Raw genomic sequence first — 17631 nt, forward strand, 5'->3', positions numbered from 1 at the left:
ACCAGTTGAACTGAGTTGCCAGGCAGAGGCCTGGGACTGTCATCACCAGAGAGCTTTTCAGATCTCATCCACACCAGCTGGTATTGCTTATCTTCTTCATGCAACAAGGAGATTGACTGGGCCATCATCCCTGGAATACTGGGGACACTGGTTTTGTGAGGACAGAGAGACAGATGCCACTGAGGATGTGATGAGGGACTGATGTGGGCTCTAGAAAATTATTTTTTAATTGTTAATTGTGGTAAAATACACATAAAATTTACCATTTTGGCCATTTTAAGCATACAGTTCAGTGGCTTTATACATTCACATTCTTGCGCAACCATCACCACCATCCATCTCTATAACTTTTTCATCCTGCCAAACTGAAAGTCTGTACCTGCTGACCGCTTCCCATCCCTCCTCCCCGAGGCCCTGGCAGCCTCCATTCTGCTATCTGTTTCTGTGAGTTTGACCGCCGTAAGTACCTCATATAAGTCGGATCGTATAGTATTTGTCTTTCTGTTATTGGCTTATTTCACTTGGCATAATGTCCTCAAGGTTCATCCATGTTGTAGAATGTGTCAGAACTCCCTTCCCTTTAAAGCTGAATAATATTCCACTGCAGGAATATGATAGATTTTGCATGTCCATTCAGGATGGACACCTGAGTTGCCTCCATCTTTTGGCTATTGTGAATAACACTGCTATGAATGTGGGTGTATAAATACCTCTTCAAGACCCTGCTTTCAGTTCTTCTGTGTGTATACCCAGAAGTGGAATTGCTGGATTGTACGGTAATTGTGTGTAATTTTTTGAGGAAAGGAACCACGACACTGTTTTCCATAGCAGCTGTGTCATTTTACATTCCCAGCAAGACTGCACAAGGCAGAAACTTGTTTTTCAGGGAAGCAGAGAAAAGGCTGCTCTTTGTGAGGTGAAGCACATGGTTTTCTGCACTAGAAGGTGTAGAAAGTGACAGTGGATGGAAAAACTGGAGCTGACCCTGAGATGGGCCTTGTTTTGTCTTCACCCTGCACACTCCAGATCTAGACCATTTGTGTACATGTGCTTATGTGCATCATCATAAAAGATGCATCAGATCATGTCTCTTTCAAGATTCAGAGTTTCCAAGGGCTTCCCATGGCCCTTGCAGTCCCTTCAGATCTTCACCAAGGCCTATGGCTTTCCAACAGCTGGTCGCCGCTTACCTCTCTGGCTTTATTTATCTCTCATTTCCCTTCCTTCTTGCTCACTCTCCTTCTTCTGCATTGGCCTGTTTTCTGTTCCTCAGATGCAGCAAACTCATTTCTGCCTCAGGACCTTTAAACCTGCTGTTCTCTCTCCCTGGAATGATCTCCTCCATGATTTCCTTCCCATTGTCCAAGTTTCAGAGGGGCCTTCTCTGCCCTCCTCATCTAGAGTAGTTCCCTTTCCCCAACGCTCAGCACTCTGTTTGGTTTTTCTTCTCACACACTTAATCACTTTTCTAAGTTACTCTCTTGGTTTTAACATAGTACCACAAACTGGGTGGTTTAAACAACATAAATGTATTGTTTCAGAGTTCTGGAGGCTAGAAGTCCAAAATCAAGGCATCAGCAGGGTTGGTTCCTGCAAAGGCTGTGAGAAAGAATCTGTTCCATGCCTCTCCCCAGCCTGCTGTTGCACTGGCCTTCTTGGCCTTCCTTGGTGTGTGGAAGCACCAGCTTGGTCTCTGTTTTCACGTTCACACGGCATTCTCCCTGTGTGTGTCATCTCCAAATTCTCCCTTTATGTAAGGACACCAGTTCTATTGGATTAGGAGCTCACCTTTCTCCAGCATGACCTCATCCAAATTAAGCTCATTCCATCTCCAACAACTCATTATTTCCAAATAAGGTCATATTCTGACGTTACTAGGAGATGGGACTTCAACATATGAATTTTGAGGGGACACAGTTCAACCCATAACAACTATCTTGTATATTTATATGTTTACTTGTATCTTACCTGTCTCAGTTATTATATTATCAAAAAATGAATGAGTGTGAGCTGGGGATAGAGGAGTGAGGGCCGTCTGGGATCTCTCATGGGTCCCCGAACCCTCTTTAGACTCTGATGTCTGGATTATTGGGCAGCCCCTTATGCCAGGCTTCACCTTTCAGAGCAATGGAGATAGCAGACATGCAAACCAAGAAAGCTAGCAAAGCATTCCAGTGCTGTGGCTTCAAAACTCATCTAGGGCAGCACGTGGCATGGGCTTCAGAGTCTCAACTCCTGTACTCCTGTGGAGTGGCTAGGGGCATGTTCCACTGTGGTGGGAACCTTCATTTCCAAATCTGAAAGCGCAGGATGGTCATTCTTCCCTGGCAGGGTCACTGAGACCTGTGGGAAGAATGCCTCTGGCGTGCCCTCGGTCAGCACCCATGACCCAGGAATGGCAGCTGTTACCACACAGAGGGTAGATGGGTTCGCGTGGCCAGGGTAGGAAGATGCCACGAGAGCTGCTCAGAAGAACCTATGCCTGAGCAGAGCTGGGGGAGATGTTGTTCCAGGGAGACTGGGGAGCCCCAGGGAGCTGAAGGCACAATGGCCTGGGCAGGACGGGGCCGGGGCAGCCGTCAGGGTTCCGAGCTGCATATTCCCTGGGCCAGAGACGTCTGGTAAGAAACTAACTCAGGAACAGGCAAACCATGCTCCAGTTCCAAAGCCCAAACCAGCGGAGTCATCCCTGAGTCCTTTCTCAGGAGACCACTTGCTCTACCTCAGGAGGCTTGCAGAACCCGGCCAGTTCCCCCACTTCTGCTGCCTCCACCTCTAAATGCCACTGGCATTTCCTCTTGTTTCTGCCCTGGGGTCCCACAGCCACTTCTCCACTGGAAGACCAAGGGATCCTTTCACAATGCAAATCAGATCATGTGACTCCTGCTCAGACCCCCTCCAGCATCCATAGAGTAAAGCCCAGTCCCTCCCAGGGCCTCCTGCCTTCGCCTCCCGCTGACTTCCTGCCTCTGCTTTCATCTCCCCGTGATCCTATGTCACTTGGGGTCCTTCAGAACGCAGGTTACCTCCCATGCTCGCCTCCCCTGCGCCCACCGCCTGATCCCCTCCCCAGATAAACACACACTGGCTGCCTCGCCCCCGCAGGTCTCCCCTCCCCGGAGGCTCACTGAGATCTGTGGGAAGAATCGTCGGTCTTCCCGCTGTGAAAGGCAGTTGCCTCTCTCTCATTCTCAGGCACAGATGCCCCAGCCCGTCCCCCTCACCTCGCTGTGTTCCTCCCCGTAGCACTGTCAGCTGCCAGTGCATGGCAGCTGCCCACATCACAGACTTGGCCACCTCCCCACCAGGGACAAGCAGCTTGAGGGCAGGGACTTGGTCTTGTTTGCCCACTGCTGTCACCCTAGCGCCTCTAACAGTGTCTGGCACATGTTAGACACCCAGTGTTTGTGGAATGAATAAGAGAAGGAAAGGGAGGAAAGGTGGTGAGGATGGTGACCTTGGGCTGGTGGGGGTGTGTGCAGGAGGCTGAGGGAGCAGCGGAGAGCCTCAGCAGAGGGGGCGGTTCAGAGGCAGTTCCTGGGTGTGTGCAGAGTGAGGAGGACCCTGCAATAGGACACAGGAGGAAGCTGTGTAAGGAGGTGTCTGGGAGGAGGGCTCCTGGGGCCATGGTGTCTGCTGGTGGGCTGTGAGTAGGAACGTCCAGCCACTGAAAGCAGGGACAGAGAGTAAAGCAGGCTATAAGGTAGCCATCCTGGGCCCTGTCCCTGCCCCTCATGCCAAGCCTGAGGCCTGTGGGCCAGCTTCCCTTCCACACACAAAAAATGGTGGCTGTGCTGATGGAGTCCTCCGTCCCCAGGCCAGCCATGTGCTGTGAGAGAGCCTCCCTTCTCGCAGGGGAGGGCTCAGCCAGTGTCCCTGGGAAGGCCAGAGACACACACTGCCATGGTCCCCCTCCTGGCATGACACCTCTGCTTCTTGCTGCCAGAAGTGGTGACAGACTATCCCCAACTGGTCTTGCCTGGGAATGAGCTCACGCAGGAAAGCCTTTACCCTAGAAATAATAATATGATAACTAATGTTAATTGCACGCTTAATAGGTTCCACACTTTGGGCTAAGTGTGATCTAATATCTTACTTAACCCTCAGCATTTCTACCAGCCGGAGACCATTCTTATCTCCATTTTGCAGATGCACACACTGATAACTTAGGTCAGGAAACTGCCTACTTCCCAGTTCTACAGATGGTAAGTGGTAGGACTGGAGTGGATGGAGGCACAGCCGACTCATGGACCCAGTAGAGACCTGGCATTTCCAGTGCTGGCATCATCTCCAACTTTAGAAGGATAAAAGCCTGCAAGGCTTGTCAGACAGACTTTTGACCTCCACCTCCAGAGGGTCTGGTCCAGCAGATGTGGGCTGAGGCTGAAGTTCTGCCTCTCTGACCGGCTCCAGAAACTGGCCAGTAACGCCCTCCTAGACATTTGCCAGGCACAGCATACTCTAGGGCAGGATAGCCCAGCTGCTGCTTCAGGTTTGATTACCGCCACCTAAGACACGGCCACTTTTTGAAATATTTGTAGTTTTAATTAATAACAGGCTCAGTAAGACCATCAAGAATACAAGTCTCAAGAGGTATCTGGAGCGTGAACAAACCTTCCTTGAACTGATTTTATCCCATTAGCACCTGATGTCTGATACACAGCAGCTACTCAGTAAGCAGTAGCTTGCCTTATTACTCCCGCCTGGGCTCTGGTATTTTCTGGGCAGGGGTGCAGTGACCTGAGGGGCAGGAGATCCACATATGGGGGCAGGAAGACACCTGCGAACAGCAGTCTATGGGGCACGGGGCTAGCGCAGAGGGTCCCTGGACCTGGGGAAGTGATACTCATGTGCCGACCGTGGGCTTGCCCCTAGGCCGAGACTTTGAAGGAAATTGCTATTTCAGCCAACTGCGTTGCCTACACAGGGCCATTTTATCTGTGCTGGCTACCCAGAGTGCTTGAAAGTCACCCCAGAAAATCATTTCTCAGAGCAGTGTCTGGGTTTGATATTCCTGCGGCAGGTATAAGTGACATCATCGCCTTTTCAGCCCTGAGAAGAAGAAGAATTTTCTTGTAGGAAAAAAGAAGCAAACTATGATTACAGGCAGATCTTTGAGGTGGAGGAAGGAAATGAGTTTTCAGCAATGTTTTCTACCCTCAGTTTGGAACAGCTTTCCCTCTTGGCCTTCCTTTCTCACTTAGCTTATTTAGTTTGGTGTGTTCAGGGTTCTGTATCCTAAGGGAGGTTTGATACGAGATCTGGAGAAAGTGCTGCTGCTTCTGCATGTAGCAAGTGGTGCCCAGCAGGCAGGGCCCCTCCCCGGGGACACAAGAATGCAAGCCAACTGCTCTGTGCCTGTGAGTAAACCACACCAAAAATGGCCAGTCCAGCACTTCCAGGAGCTACTCAGGTCAGCAAACTCTTTGAACAGCTCCTGTCAGCCAAGTACAGTACTGCAGGGGGACAAAGATGAACCAGAGGGTCCCTGTGCCCCAAGTTCACAGCTGGTTCCGATTGCTCTGTGGCATGGCTCATGAGAGCCATGGCACAGGGAAGTGGGGTGTGGCTTTGGAGGGACACCCTCCTGGGCCAGGAAAACAGGAAGCCATGGCCAATGCCTGCTGGGAGGCAGCAGTTAGAAGTCCAGGCTCTAGATCTCACAAAGCAGAGACCAAATCCTGTCTGTCCTGCAACCCGCCAGCTTCGTCAGGTTGGCCTGTTCTTCAGACACCAGATCAAAAATCTACTTTAATCTCCACTGAATTTTCCCCCCTGTTAGTAGTTATTTTTTTGTTAGCTTCTATTTATCCTTCTTTTGATGTTTTCATACTTTTAATTATAATTTTATTAGAAAGTAAGAAAACCAAATTACCCAAAAAAAGTTTTGGAAGTTGCACAATATTTTTACAAATCACTCATGATACAACCACTATTACAGAGCATATTTTGGTACATTTTCATCCACATCATTTTTGTCATGTGAGCTACATGTCAATATTTTTCTTTAAATTCTTTAATTTTTTTTTCTTTTTCTTCCTCACTTATCCCCCAAAATGTAGGAGAAGAACCTTTTCCTAAATGGGTTTCAGACCTTTGGGTTAGTTGTCTTTTTTCTGCTGCCAACTTCTTTCCCATTCAAACGGAAGGTCAAACATTACGTTCACTTTAAGGAACTTTCCTCCTGGTTCTTGGCTTCATGCTGAGAGATTGAGCCCCTGGGCCCTGGGACTTTATGTGAAGGGAATCCCTGCTTTGCTACCAAAGAAGCTAGGTTCTACTAGTTTGGATTTTTGTTATCTCAAAAAAGTCCCTTTCTTCCCAAGGTGGTCTGGAAGCGGACATGTGTGAGAATCCAGTTACTATTTACCCAGGCAACTAGCTCAGCACCTGCTCACAGCAGGCTCTCAGTAAGCTTTAAAAAGTTAGTGTCACATGACCAGCATCAACTGGCCTCAGACGTCTGCAAGCACCCATCCAAGCCACAGGGTCAGGCAGAGGGCTCCTGGGCCCACTGTAGCCCCTGCTGGGTCAGTGTCGCTGGAAGGCTGTGGGTCCTTAGTGGGGAGCCACAGCCTTTCCCATTAGGGGGCCTCTCACTCTGACATCTCCTGTGGTGTTTGAACCAAGGGTGAGAGGGAGACACGCTGGCCCTAAAGGGAGGTGGTAAGGAGTGAAGACCTCCAGGCCCAGCCCACAGGGGCTTCGTCCATCTGCTCCTGAAAAGCCCATGCTGACCTGCCTGCCATAATGCCAGCCCTGCCCCAAGAGACTGGGTTACTCTTGGCCAGGCAGAGAGCCTGCTCTCTGTGCATTTCCCAGCATGGGATGGAAAAAGGGCCTGAATGGTCCTTGGTCCCTTTGCCAACCTTTCTGTTCCGCTGGACCTCACCACATCCCTGAAGATACCTCTTCTCCCCCTGCATCCTCACCCTTCCAGGGACAAGAGCATTGCACAGCCCTGGCTGGAGAGTGATGGGATTAACAAGAGATGAAGCCCCCACATGCCTCTCAGGGGGACCCTCACTTGGCCGAGCTCTGGCTACATGAGCTTCAGACTCAGGGCTTTGTAAGTAGGTGGAAAACCTGGCTGAAACAAGCACAGCACCCTGCCTGGGCACACAAAGCCCTCCAATCCCCTCTGAGAAGGAAGCAAGTCAATGGTGTCTCTTCACTGTGCTTCTGCTTATTGGGAATTTCCTATAATCCTGTTTAGTTTGAGTCTTTATTTCTTCAGTACTTCTTAGTGTCTGTATTTGGTATTTATAAATTATATACTGCCATCTTAAAAAATTTCAGTAAATATATACATAGCAGGATAGTTGTCCTACGAGATCAGAAAGTAAATATAGCAAGGGCAGAGAAAGGAATTGAGGATTAAGTGCTCAGCTTCCTGGAAGCCAAATCAGAAAGAAAAATGAAATTTTCATTAGTTGATTAAAACGAAAATCCAGATCTGAAAACAAATTTTTCTGGGTGCTGAATCTCATTAGGTCCTTTTAGGAGAATCATTCAAAGTAACAGTAAATGGCCTTCCATTATGACTTTTTGAAGGTGCATAAATGTTTTTCAGGTGGCCAAAAACAAAGTGAAGGGTGACTGATGCCTTTAGTAGCTATACCCATTGGTATTCTGGGCCAGTGGTGCTGTCTTGCTTGCTCTGGAATGGTTTTAATGCCCACAATTGCTATTTGTCCAACTTTGGAAAAGGAAATAAATAAGAATTGGCTTTAAATAAAACCTTGTAGTCACTGGATGGAAGCAGCCACTTGGGTTGACCCCCAGGGCACCCCCTCTCCCTGCCAGTTGTCCATGTTTCCATTATCCTATAGGATTCCTCAAAACCTGACGCTTCACCTTCTACATCCTCAGAAACTCAAGCCCTGCCTGTATGTCAGCCCCTCTGCATCAGTCCCTCCTCAGTGGCCTGTGCTTTGAGATATCTCTTAACTGAAACTTAAGACAGCTTCAAAGTTGCATACACCTGCCAGATGTAGTGGCATATGCCTGTAGTCCCAGTAACTTGGGAGGCTGAGGCAGGAAGATCACTCGTACCCCAGAGTTCCAGGCTGCAGTGCTCTATGATCACGTCTGTGAATAGCCACTGCACTCCAGCCTGGACAACATAGCATGACCCTGTCTCTTTAAAAAAAAAAAAAAAAAAATTGCATACACTGTTTATCTTCCACAGCAGTGGCTTCCATTTATTTATTTGAAATTTTAGTTCATGCATTTTATGGATTCATAATAGCTGTACATATTTTCACAGTACTTGTGGCCATCTGATACACTCATATAACCAAATCAGAGTAGCTGAGATGTCCATCACATTTATTAAGTGTATATTTGCACCTGTCATGGTTCAGACATTGTGTATATATCATCTTCAAGCCTTGATACTAAGAATCATTTTTCCTGTTTTGTGCATTAGTAAAACAATGATCCGAAGACTGGTCTCTGAGCCAGGGTTTGCGTTTGTATCCTATCTCTTCCAAATGCTAGCTCTACAACCCTGGGCAAGTTACTTTCCTTCTCTGTGCCTCTATTTCTTTATCTGTAAAATGGGGGTATTATGAGTAAGCACCTCATAGGATGACTGTACCAGTGAGGGCGCACTCAGAGGCTTAGGAGTGATCTAGCCTAAGGATGGCACACAGTCAGGGGAGCTGGTGGAGAAGGAGACTCCTGGTGTTGGGGGTCAGATCTTCCCAGGTCAGCTTGGCCACCAGATGGGAAAGAAGGCTGGGGGGAAGTCGGGGAGATCCAGGATGTGCTGGAACCCACATCTGTCTCTCACCACCTCAAATTCTGTGACATGGTGACCTGAGGAGGAGCTGGTACCCTTTGCCATGGTCCTAAAACACACCTGCCCAGGGCCAGGTGAAGCTGAAAATGGAGATCTAGTGAGAGCTGGGGAGCTGCAAGCCTGGGAGCACTGAGCCAGCTGACTGGGGACAGCCCTACTCTAACCTTCAGAGCATGAAGAAATGGCCACTTCTGCATTTCCACCTCACACCCAACCCTGTACAATGTGGCAGGGAAGGGACTTCTGGGTGGTTCTTGTGTGCCTAAGTCAACACAGTCAAGGCCACATGGTTATGGGATGAAATGAACAAAATATAGGGAAAGAATTTAGCATGGTAAATCCTGGCACACGGTAAGGACTATTAAGAATTAGCTGCTGTTATTACCATTATCACCACCACCATCACCATCATCATCAGAGCCCATAAAACACTAAGGATTGAAATGCACAGAGGTGGCTCCACCATTAGCTGAATTTGATGGCTGCCCAGGGCCTTCCCAACAGCAAGGGTCTCTTTTCAGACCACAAAATATATCACCTTCCTGACTGAAATAGGAATTCAAGATGCTTGATTGGTCGATGGGAATATGTGCCCATCTCAGTCACATTTGTGGGATTTATATAAATTATTCTAGAAGATGCCACAAATTACTTTCAAGTGGCTCACCAAAAAACTATACAGATTATATTACATATATACTCATACATATATGTATACATATATAGATAATATATGTACATATGTAGATTTTTAAAATAAGACAACTTCATCTAAGTGATGGGTATAGGGGTGTTGTTCTTTAACACTTTTGGATGTTTGAAAGTTTTATAATAAACATTGGAGAAAAGTGCGCATATTTTCAGCCATTTTTAGGGGGTAGTTTTGGGGGCCTTTCACCAGTGGAGGCCACTGAATAAACATTGCCAGATTTTTATTTAGAATATATAAAAGCTGTCATCTGCTAGGTAAAACATAAGACAAACACAGCGTCTCTGTCCTCCTAAAGGAGGTATCTAAGTTGTACTCTTTTCCTTTTTTGTTTTTTTCTTTGAAACCACCTTTGTAAAATAAAATTGTACTCTTAATGTACATTAGTGACCAGGAATCTACCCGTCCAACCCCAAAGCCGGTTCAGTTAGCAGGGACTCAGTAATGCTCTGAGGATGCATCTGCAGGTGTTTCTTTATGGCAGAACTTGACAACTAGATTTTAGAAGGTGATGGGGCCCATTATGAGCCATGGAGGCTGATGACTTGCCAGTAACAATGCAAGTTTATAGCAACTGTAAAAATGTCTGTAAGTCAGAATGGAAGTGACAAGGGCTGGAAAGCTTGAGTACTATCACCCTGAAAGACAAGGCCACCTACTTGAGAAGGGGGGCCTGCTTCCTGCATAGCCACGTTCCTTGGCCTCTGCGCACACAGAGCCCATGGGCTTCCACCATGCACCGCTGCCCTCATAGTGACACTCAGGAAAAAGAAAAGTCCTGCCACAGCATCTGCTACTGTAGTTAATCCTTATGGCAGTTGTTGGCATCAACACAGACCTATAATCTTTAGGTCAGGAGGAATGTCTGTCATGCCTAAATTTAACCAGTTGTCCATTCAGCCAGTTTATAGAGTGCCTGCTCTGTACCAGGCTCTGTGAGCTCAGAATACATCAGTAAACAACACAGACAGAAGTCCCTGCCCTAGTGAAATTATATTCTAGCAGGGGCAGGCAGATAATAAACAATAGCTGTAATAAAAATTATGTAGTGTATTAGGAAAGTTGATGGGGGAAATGGGTTCAACCTGCTTTTTAAAACTTGTAATAGGAGGCTGATTCTGTTTCTCAAATCACTGTTCACTAAACCTCCAAAGCATAAGGATTTTTAGTTACTTGAATCAAGCCATTATTGTCCTCACACATGCTAAGATCCACTAGTAATCCAAACCAAAAACTTCTGGAAGCATGCAGATAAACCTCCTGTGGAAGAAATGACCACATTTGTTTTCAAATATATTCCCTTGTGTTTACATAATATATATTATACAAAATATATAGGATTTTGAAGTTTTTTAAATGTATGTCATTTTAGTCTGATCCTAGTATCTAATTGTTTATCTGAAATACTTGTAGGAAATTGCAAACAGATTTTTCTGGACCTCAAAAGAGAAGAATAGTTTCCTGAAATTGAGAAGCAAAGAAAATGCCTAGAACTGCTGGGTTGAAGTCAGACCTAAATCTTTAGGCTATGGCTGTCTGCTCATTTCATATAAATTTCCAAGGAATTAGGTTTTATAGATTTCTTGTCACATAGTTTTCATGTAAATAAGATTTTTTTTCTAAAAGCGTTCTCCTTTTCTGATTCATTTCGAACAATGTAAATGAGAAATGTAATCTAGCCGTTTTAAGAGAAACAGCTACTACTGAACCACCTAAGCGACGATCTGAGTATAAGGGTTCAGCTGCTCCTCTCCTAATATTCAGCACCGGTCAGCTCCAGATTGTGGCCAACTGAAGTGTTCCTTTTCAGTACTCTTTTACTGAGAGCCTCCTACCCTATTCACACAGAAGTGCCGTGTTAGAATAACCCAGTCTCACCTCCCTAGCTGTAGTCAGTGTGTCAAGACTATCTGTGCACCAGATGTCACGAGGCATTGGGGATTGGAATTGGGAAAGAAAAGTTGGCTCTTCCATGTAAAGTTTGGGGAGTGGTCAGCAGCTGTGTTTTCCATCAGGGAGAGAAAGCCATCCTGCCTTGAGTGAGAGGAAGGGTGCTGACCTGCAGAGAGAAGGCCAAAGAAGAGAAAGAACAGGACTTGTTGCATCTGAACCCTTAGCTCCACTTATCCTGTCGCCCAGCTGCATTCCTGCAGTTGTGGACATCCCCCAGTTCATTAAATCTCTTTTCTTAATAGTGTGAGTTGGGTTTCTGTCCTTGACAAACAAAAGAGTAAAACAGTCTTAGGGGACAAATTCAGTTCTGACATCTTTCCTTTGAAAGGGCAATGGAAAGGAGTAATGAGAATGGCTGAAGAAATAACAGGACCAAGGAGGAAGTTTCCAGAAATTGGTCAGTTCTGAATCTCTGTTACAGAAACCACAAAAGAGGCTGCTGTTGGGACACCCCCTGGCCAGAATTGCTGTCTGTGTGCAACCTCAGTCAGCTAGAAAAGCAACACCAAACTGTTGGAAATGATATAATTACCTCCTTAATGGACACTTAATCCCAGAAAAATTTAGAATAGAAATAATACAGTAAAAATACATTATATTAACATAGTTTGTGGTAGCTGAGAAACAATTTGGTCATGTTTGGTATTTTAAGAATTTGTTGTGTTTTAGAGAATTTGACCTATTAAGACAAGAGGTCAACCTTGTGATTCCAGTTTAAAATGTAGTTTAGAATTGATTTAGATTTGTACTTTTAAGTTAAGGGATATGAGAGCAAAGTTTTAGTAAATTTGTAACATTGGAACAGTTAAGAGGATCTAACCGTCACCATGTTTGTATGTTGAATTGGTTAGATTTACAAGAGTTACTTAAGTACTTTAAAGATTTTGTTTATTAATAAGACCACTGAACTACTTAAAAAGAAAATCAAAACATTAAATGTATAAATGAAGTTTAAGATGTTAAAGGAAATTAAGCTACATAGCCCTTTTAAAAATAATTGTTAATTGTTAACATTTGCTAGACTTTTAAAAACAATTGTTAATTGTTAACATTTGCTAGACTTAGTAATAGAATAAGATTTGTGAGTTGAACTCAATCAATTTAAGGGAAAATTGAGTTTGAAATTGGTAACTTTAATTAATTGAATGTTAATTTTTAAAAGTATTTTTTTGATTCTTTTTCTGTACCCAAAAGCAGATCAGAAAACCTACCTTGATATTCCAGAATTTTATCTGATTATGTAAACCCCCACCCTAGGTAACTTATGGAGGGTTAGTTTAATCCCAGCCAGGACTACTTCAGGTATAGCCAGGATCCCAGGACCCAACTACTGTCCTGGGTGAGTTTAGAATCAGTGAGACAGTTCTGGGGGCCACTTCTCACCCACAGTGCTCCTGGAGATGTCCTGTTTACTCTGGGTTCTTCCAGATCCTGTGGACATGGGGTTCTGGCCTGTCTCTTTGAAGGCCCTTTGCAACTCCAGGGTAAGCCCAGCCTGAATCAGAGACCCCAGACCCAGATCATCCTCTAGCCCTTAAGGGTCCCCAGCAGGTTAAGAGGCTGGTACTTCTTCAGGCAAATAGCCCACTGACTACGTACAAGGTTGCTGCCGTATCTGAAAATGCAAACTTGAGATAACTCATTACTTACAATGTACTTGCATCCCATCTTGTCTCTGGAGAAGATGCTTAGTTACTTGATATATTCTTTGAACATCTATCAAGTTGTCCTGTCTTTAGGTCCTTTTGTTTCTGCATTTGTGTCTCAAATACTATGCACTTCAAAGATGGGGATTTTTTTAAATTGATAATGTTCTTACTTGCTTTTTACCACTCAAGAAAGCCCACACAGAATTCTGGCCGGGAGAGCACCTAAGGACTGCTGCTTTGCAGATAATAGAACAGCCACAGTGTGTTTTTGACCTATTCTTGGCATGAATCTTACTAACCCACAAAACTTTGAGGTGTCCTAAATTCTGTTTGCTGAGAAGAGGCATTGTTAGTACAAGGCTAATCTCAGCAATCAACATTTTCCCCCCTTAGGCAGATTTATGGAAAAGATTAGATCTATAGTTACTCTTTAAAATCTACAATGGCCATGACGTCCATGTATTCTGAGGAAGGCGGGATGGGCCGTTTGTTCAGCCTGAGTCTTTGTCCTGTGGGTGGTTAATTGATCTCTTCTGATGTAGGCAGCCTGTGTTTTTGGCATAAGCATTACAAATATATCCAATAGTTCTCTGTTTTAAGTGAGCTAACAGATAATACTGCAAAAGCAAACTTATGTAAGCCATAGAGATGGGTGGAACTGATGAGGATTCAAGGCTAAAAAGCAAGTTTTGTTATTTAAACAGATCTGCAGATAAGAACAAAATAAAAATTTATTGAGAGGGAAATGTGGCAGTGGAAATTCATTCTCTGGAATTTCCATTATCCATATCATTTTCCAGACAGAGGTTAATTGAAAGGACAGGTTCAGCCTACTTTAGCCAAGATAATTGCATACAAAGAGGGGGAAATGTGAATGCTAAAGGAATTAAGATAGTAGGGATAAGACAGAAGGGGACAGAACGCTCCTGTGTGCTGGGCCACCTCTCCCACTAGCTTTCTCACTGCACATTAGACAGGCCACGGTTTTTCTAGGTCTCCATTTTTACAGCTTTCCACAATCACAGATTTTTGGATTTGGGAGGCTGCAAGAGTTTAGTTCACAGAGAGTAACAAAGGGCATTTTTAAGTTTTGAAGAGTATATAGTCATGAAAATATAAGGTCATTCAGAATAAAATAATTTCAGTAGCCATAAAAGTAGATAAGGGCCCCAGAACAAGAGAAGTAAAGTCAGCTAGGCAGAAGGGAAAATCAGAAAGTTGGCCCTTGTCTGGCTGCACATTCATTCAAATCACCTGGGGAACCCTTCAACTGATGCCTGGTACCCACCCCCGAGATTCTGTTTCAGTTGCTGTGGAGCGTTTTTTGTTGTTGTTGTTGTTTTTTTAAAGCTTCCTGGGTGATTCTTATGTGCAACCAGGATTGCATAGTACTGACCTACATAATACAATAAATTCTGCTCTCATTTCTGTTCCTCTTGGCATGATTTCATGACAATCTCAGTCTTGAGGATGCTGCCAGTATCGTTCCTGGCAAATATGTGTATTCACTGATTCTAGTGATGGTGTGGGTGGCCAGAGTGGAGGATGGTTAGGTGGGGACTGTGACGCCCAGCTGCAGTCTGGGCAGTAATAGAACCTCGCCAAGTCCAGTGGAAGGTTTGGAGAGTGTTGAGGAGACCTGACTCACTGGTGTTACCACAGTTTAGGCGTGGATCCTTTTCTGACATGGTCAGCTAGCTCAGCCTTGCTGTAGCACTGCTTTTGAGTTTTCGTAATCCATTTTTATTATGTCAAGTAGTGGGGGCTCACTTTTCCCTGAATTAGTGATTGGAGTCCAGGCCAAAAAGCAAAAACAGTGATGAGTATCTCACACTTAAAGTTCAGAGAATCTCCAGCTGTGAGACCAGCCACTTCCCTCTTCAAAGCAGTCTGGGTGGCCCAGTTCAGCAAAACCAGAATATCCTTTTCCCCTACCTTCTTACAAGGAAGTTGGGGTCACATGAGGTCAGTAGGTTGGCTTTGGGGGCACACCTCCCCTCTGCCCCCTACCAAATCAAGAGTCCCCAAACCACATTCCCCTCCTGCCCTGATTGTCTCTTGTCTTTATCATTCAGAGCCACTGAATGGCCAAAACTTGATGCTGCAGGCCTGGGCCCTAAGAAAGCAGCAGGAGGGAGATGGCCAGGCTAAATGGGAAATAGACAGTGTCTATGCCTAGATGAAAGAGTGGGAAAAGTGGTTTAGAAGTTTGTACAGAAAGCAATTGACAGGAGTCAACAAATTAAAGACCACAGGCCAAATCTGGCCCAGCACCTATTTTTGTAAATAAAGCTTTATACACACACACACACACACACACACGCCAGTTGAACCCCCAGATCAGCTACCTCTTCCCCTTCCCATCAGAAAGCCAAAGCTCACACTCTGGAAAGATGGACCAGGGACCTAGACCACAGGACACCAAGCACAGTCAAGGGTGGGAGTGCCATACTGGTCCCAGGAGGAAGAAGTGCAATTCTGTATTGCACTTCTGGGATTGCCAGGTTCCTAACAGCTGCCCAGGCAGGAGGCTGAGGGAGTCCCCTCTGGGGAGAACTGGCAGGCTAGTGGCTGCCAAATCAGACAGCACAGATATTGAACATTTACATCATTGCACAGAGTTCTATAGACAGCACTGCTCTAAGAAATAAGACCTGGATAAGAGTAAATCTCTTTTTTTTCCCGCATTATAAGCTTTGTAGAATGAATGTATACTTTGTTTTTAAAACTCTGTTTACGTATCAGTTTATAAAAATAAAAATTTAATTCAAAAAATGATAGGGAGGCCTTCCCGCAGAACTTAGACTCGCAGGTTTATGCAAGGGCATTATATTTTCATAATACAAAAGCTTAGCAGCAACTCTCACCTGGGGGCACTTGGCATCTCTTCTCCACCAGGGGACATTTGGCAGTGTCCCGAGGCAGTTTTGATTGTCACAACTGGGAGGTAGTGAGGGTGCTATTGGTATCTAGTGGATTGAGGTCAGGGATGCCGTTAAACGTCCTCACAGGACAGCTCTCCCAACAAGGAGCTATCTAGCCAAAAATGTCAATTGTGCTGAGCTAGAGAAAACTGGGATTAAACTGAATCTCCACGATTCCAGGCAGGCTCCCAAATAGATATGTATGCATGTAATTTTTCTTTTAATGAGACAGGGGCTTGCTATGTTGCCCAGGCTGGTCTCAAACTCCTGAGCTTAAGCGATCCTTCCACCTCAGCCTCCTGAATAGCTGAGACTACAGGCATGTAACATTGCGTTGGCTTAATTTTTTTTTTTTTAAACTTGAATCCTTTGGGCTAGAATGCAGTAATTAGCTAAACTTCAGTCCCACAAGCTAGCATTATACCCTCAGTGCAATAGAAAATTAAATTGGAGAATTGAACAAATTATCTGGATAATTCAAAAACAAAATACTCTATCTCTTGTTGTTCAAATAAAGTAAGAATGGGATTTTTAACCTAAGTTATTGTTAATCATTTCTGTCAGCTCCTCCTGGTCACTGAACTATATCACAGGATATTTCTCTCTTGAAATTTCTTAAAATCAATGATACTTAATGAAACTCTGTTGATCCTTTGTTAATATAAAAATCAGTTCTGTCTACTCCTGTGTTTTACAGCCAACAGGCAGGGTAATTCACAAATTACACCAAAAATAAATTATTTGGGGAAAGATGCAGAACTTATAGAAGGCTTGCATCCGGGCATGATATTCTTTCAAGTTTTACAGATTCTATCATTAGATTTGTTGGTACCAGCTCCGGGTCCTCAGCTGTCACTTTGATTTTCTCTGTTGTTCCTCCTTAAGTGAATAGCTTTTTAATATACATCAGATCAACATCCAGGTTGTTTCCTAGAACTTCTAGGTGCCCAGCCCTTTTCTGTTTATTAATAGTATCTCCTGTGATCCTTGCCACATCTTCCCAAGAGTCGCTGCTGACACAGGTTGAGTGTCCCTTCTCTGAAATGCTTGGGATCAGAAGTGATTAAGATTTCAGATTTTTTTGGATTTTGAAGAAGTATTTGCATTATACTTATCACTTGAGCATTGGAAATCCAAAATCCAAAATGCTTCAGTGAGCATTCCTTTGAGCATCATGTCAGCACTCAAAAGGCTTCAGATTTTGAAGCATTTTGGATTTCGGATTTTGGATTAGGAATACTCAACCAGTATTAAACAAAGCTGGTTCCTGAGGCAACTACTCAGATTTTTTTTATTTGAAAAGTTGCTCTTTATCATTAGATGTGGCTACTGCTTTTCCCGAAAATATCAGAGTCCTCATAACGTTTTTCTGTTAAAATCAAATAATATTTATTGGTATTTATGACTTATGATATATAGGTATATGCTTACACAAGTATAAGTACCTTAAAATTACCTTAAGTTATTTTAGAAGATATGTATTTGTATCTCACATGTGTTTTTGTATTTATTCATTCAGGAATGTATTGAGTGCTTGCTGTGTACAAAACTGAACATTTGTTTAAACACATAATTGCAGGGCCAGACGTC

General features: G+C 44.5%; 2 protein-coding genes across 7 annotated transcripts in view; one reads left to right on the forward strand and one right to left on the reverse strand.

The window, feature by feature from the left end:
- The window catches only part of FAM124A (family with sequence similarity 124 member A), a 61133-nt gene that overhangs the window by 34104 nt on the left and 9398 nt on the right, over positions 1–17631 (forward strand). The window lies entirely within an intron of this gene.
- INTS6 (integrator complex subunit 6) overlaps positions 1–17631 on the reverse strand; it is a 200408-nt gene that overhangs the window by 2127 nt on the left and 180650 nt on the right. For 3 of the 6 annotated variants that reach the window (XR_012092585.1, XR_005236458.2, XR_012092583.1), the window contains one exon: positions 3–210. The gene's annotated coding sequence lies outside the window, so the exon portion shown is untranslated. Of the gene's footprint in view, positions 1–2; positions 11575–17631 lie in introns of all 6 variants that reach the window. The other 3 variants (XR_005236459.2, XR_012092586.1, XR_012092584.1) reach the window with 2 other exon arrangements.

The sequence above is a fragment of the Chlorocebus sabaeus genome, chromosome 3 (genome assembly GCF_047675955.1).
Source record: "Chlorocebus sabaeus isolate Y175 chromosome 3, mChlSab1.0.hap1, whole genome shotgun sequence".
Taxonomy (NCBI): Eukaryota; Metazoa; Chordata; class Mammalia; order Primates; family Cercopithecidae; genus Chlorocebus; species Chlorocebus sabaeus.